Source organism: Acomys russatus, chromosome 8, assembly GCF_903995435.1.
Source record: "Acomys russatus chromosome 8, mAcoRus1.1, whole genome shotgun sequence".
NCBI lineage: Eukaryota > Metazoa > Chordata > Mammalia > Rodentia > Muridae > Acomys > Acomys russatus.
In genome coordinates this window covers 76,877,805-76,882,394 of record NC_067144.1, presented here as the reverse complement: position 1 = coordinate 76,882,394, position 4,590 = coordinate 76,877,805, and the positions used below count along the sequence as shown (strand labels likewise).

General features: G+C 36.1%; 1 pseudogene; it reads left to right on the top strand.

Annotated features, from left to right (window-relative positions):
- The first annotated feature begins 1,665 nt into the window (after positions 1-1,665).
- LOC127193179 (olfactory receptor 4C46-like) lies at positions 1,666-2,604 on the top strand (annotated as a pseudogene).
- Positions 2,605-4,590: the final 1,986 nt, after the last annotated feature.

Genomic DNA, 4,590 nt, shown 5'->3' with positions numbered 1-4,590 from the left:
AATGCATTTTAGAGTCAAACGGTATATTGTCTGTGAAACATATTTAGGTTTTTGGAGAGAAAAAAAAAGACTTTTCAATGGAGACACTATTTAATACATGTTGACTGCATATATACAAATATGTTGAGTACTTCATACTGAAAGTTTCTCTCTCCTGGAGAGGGTTCCTTGGAACACTCAGAGCATTCCTGAGCCCTAGAGCTGCTGAGGTATATCTTTCAATAGTGCTGATGCGTAATAGATACTGCACACACAGCAGTTTGATATTTCAAGGTTTATTAATAAAGTCACAGAATAAATTATCTTCACTGTAATTTTTCAAGACATTTGATAAGTACTTTGCATTTACTTAATATCAGATGATGAGAGAACCAGAGATGAGCAGATGGATTGAATGCACCGATTACTGTTTCACACTGAGATACCTCTTTAGCAATTAAGGCTAATCAGGAGGTTGAGCCCACAGTTTTGATGACCACACAGTGAAAATCCTAAGTATGAATATTAAGTGAGTATATATAATCTTTTTATCCCAAGTATAAATGCAGATAATTCATTCTGAGGTCATGTACTGTGGACATTACCAATTCCTGTAACTTCTGGCCAGGCAAAGGTGGATCATGCCTTTAATCTCAGCACTTGAGAGGCAGAGGCAGGCAGGTCTCTGAGGTGGAGGCCAGCCTGGTCTACAAAGTGAGTTCCAAGACAACCAGGGCTATACAGTTGGATGATTTGAAGGGTATAATGTTTCTGTTCTTATATATAGGTTGTAGTCCTTTACATTTGCAAGAGAATAACAACACAAGTTACTTAACGTTCTAAAACCAGCATTGAGTGCAAAATACTTAGTAACAACCAGTGCAGAAGCACAGACTTTCAGAGTTATTACACAGACTTATTACATATTATAGGTGCTTTTACAATAGCACGTGTTCTTTCACTGAACCATTGGCACTGTTTTCCCTGAACACTTCACATTGGTTTCTGTTCCATTTTGTTGCTTTTTATTGTTTAAGTAATTACACATAACATATGAAATTTGGACTTAGTTTAAAACATTTGTATTTTCATAAGTAATTTTAAGATGCTACTATTAATATTCTATTACTGGGGTCCCTATCTGCCTTCTACTACTCAGTGGATGCTAGTCTGTGTCACCCAAGGCCAAGGCTCAGTTTACTATGGTAGTGTTCAAGTTCTTTCTTACTCAATTCAAACTATCCTTCCACTCTGATGACGATTTAAGTTTCTGGCTGTCCATTTCTTATGAATAAAATACAGAGAAGTCACCTTCATTTTGATGGCTACTACACTAAAACAATGCACACCCCACTATCTTTCGTGTGTTTACCTGCCTCTAGGACTATTCTCTGAACTGCCTTTAGGATCTGAGTCATACCAAACCATTCAGCAGATTTGAGATTGCTTAGTGTATTTATAAACAAACATCATTCATGTTCATAATCTTTTTAGCTATCATCACTGAGAAGGCAACCCTGTAGTCTTAAGTAATCATAACTACCTAGAACTTTCTGAAATTAAAAAAATCTTGCTATGCTTCATTAATTAACAGAATCAAAGTCTTATTATTAAAATACAGAAATTACTTAAACATGAAGATGCATCACTTTTCCAGTAAATATAATTATCTGTCTCACAAACTAGATGGAATATAGGAGCAATGTGATGGAGTTTGTTCTCCTGGGTTCTTTGTGGGTTCATACAGAGCCCACACATGCAGAAAATCACATTTGCTGTGGTTTTGGTCATCTATATCTTCTCTGTTGTAGGAAATTTGCTCATTCTCATTATCACTTCAAACAGCCAACTCCTGGGGTTCCCTATGTACTATTTCCTGGCCTATCTCTCCTTTATTGATGCTTGCCACTCCTCTGTCAATACATTTAAACTAATTGTTCATTCACTCCATGAAAGAAAATCTATTCAACTCAATAGATGTGTGACTGAAGTTTTTGGGGAACATTTCTTTGGAGGAGCTGAAGTCATCTTGTTTACTGTGATGGCCCATGACTGCTATATATTCACCTGTAAACCCCTGCACTATGCAACCATCATGAACAATGACTCTGTAACTTATTTGTGGGAGTGTCATGGGCTGGAGGCTTTCTTCATGGAGGTATACAAATGCTTTTCATTATTGGACTACCTTTCTGTGGCTCTAATGTCATCGATCACTTTATGTGTGATCTGAACACTTTACTTGATCTAGCCTGTGTTGGTGCCCACATTCTAGGGCTCTTCTTTTCTGCCAACAATGGCTTCATCTGCCTGTTAAACTTCCTTCTTCTGCTCATATCCTACATGGTCATCGTGAACTTCCTAAATACCCACAATGCAGAAGGAAGGCGCAATGCTCTCTCTACCTGTGTTTCTCACATACAGTGGTGGTTTTATTTTTTGTGCCCTGCATATTTGTGTACATGAGACCTGCAGCTATGCTACCCATTGATAAAGCAGTTGCTCTTTTTTATACTGTGATAGCTCCCACACTAAATCCATTAATCTACACCTTGAGAAATACTCAGATGAAAAATGCCATTTGAAAATTATTTAGTAGAAAAAATTCAGTCAGATGACAAATGAACTCACAATCATGTGACTTCAGATAGACTGATGAAAGGATGGACTGGACACTTTGGATGATCTGAATATGAATGCTTTACTTACACAACGAAGAAACAAATAAGTGCTACTCATGTGTTACACAAAGGGAAGCAGAAATGAGTGACCCAAATGGGAAATGCCTAACCTAATTAGTTAGCTTTATAGTCAAAACTGATGCATAACACACACACACACACACACACACACACACACACACACACACACACACACACCCTCTGTTCTGGAAAAACTCTGATCCAATGAGTTAAGTTTATAGATATTTTCAAGTTAGAAAATTCAGGCTTATGTCAATTTTATTGATTATATAACTATACAAATGATGCCTTTGGAAGTTAAGTCCTAGCCATTGACCTTTTACCATCCCATGATCTCTTTGCTAACTTAGTATACATACTTTTCTACACAGTGACATACTTCTTTCCACTGTAGGTGCAAACTGAGAATAATGTTTGAAGAACTATTCAGGGAATCAATCTTCTCATTTGCAAATTTCTTTACAGTTTTGACCAAAATTATGTCCCAGTATCTCTTATATTTTGGTATAAGATTTAAATGATAAATCATACCAACATCCCAATTTCCCTAACCAGAAATTCCTCCTTTTTATTTTTATTTGCAAGTCTTTCAGTAATATTTATTATTATTGTTGTTGTTGTGTTGTTGTAGCTGCTGCTGCTGCTGTTGTTGTGAGTGTGAACACAAAGACATTATTGGACATATATTCTATGGCACTTTTGTAGAAGCCAGAGGAAAACTCTGTGGTATAAGTTCAGTCCTTAAACATTTGTGTAAGCTACCAGGCTAGCACAGGAAACACCTTTACACTAGGATCCATCTTGTCCACCAATACATTTTTAATGCTTTAAAAAGTAAAATGTAAGTACATCAATTTCACCCTTCCTTCCTCTCCTTTATCTAATTTTCTCATGCATCCCTTTCATATGCATTCTATATCTTTAGTTGTTTTATACATTAATATGTATAAAATTGTTTATACATGTCTTACTCGCTATGGACATGCTTTTAGTTATATGGCTGCCACACATTTCAGAGCCATCCATCCATCCCTGAGCTGCAGCACTTAAGGATGCACATTAGCCTACGGAGTGTACTTCAACACAGTTGATCTGGTACAACTTATAGTTGTTTCATCATTATCACACATGCTTCTGGGTAAATTAGACTAATCATATAGCCCATGTTAATGCAGTACCCTCATTCACAGGTCACATGTTGAAGGAGACAAAAGTCTACATATACATATAGAAGCTAATTAGGCATGATGGGAGTGATCTCTAAAGAGTTTTAACATTTTCTTGCAGTAACATGCCTTCACAGAAGGCCATGATAGTTTCCTCAGAAAATGTAGAATAAATCCCTCTGAGCTGAGTCCACCAATTGTAGTGGAAAGTAGTTTTGTTGCATATGTAGACTCTTTTATTAAGACTTACAAATACTCATCTTTTCCTATTATATTATTTTCTACTCATGGAGGAATACAAGCCAGTACTCAGGGTCTATCTCTTTCTAATTATAATTTCTAATTTCTATAACAAGTTGCTTGTCTTTATTCTTACCATCCTGTTCTTTCCTTTTGCTAAAGGAATGTTTGTCCTGTGCATTACTTACATTGAAGACTCTTAAAGTTGGACTAAACACATCTTTTTGCATCATGAGATGGCCATAACCTATGGGGATCAGGAATATATTATTATAGTTATAATTGGAATATCTTCCATAATCTCATATTTAAATTATTGTTTTCTGGCATCTATCTGGTATCTCACAATCAGTAACTCCAGTTCCAGAGGATATAATGCCTCCTTCTGTCTTCCTTGGGCACTGCAAACACACAATAAGCAGACATATATGAAGGCAAACCAGCTATACAAATAGAAATAAAAACAACTGAAAACTCATTTTGTCAATTTTTTAAAACTTGAT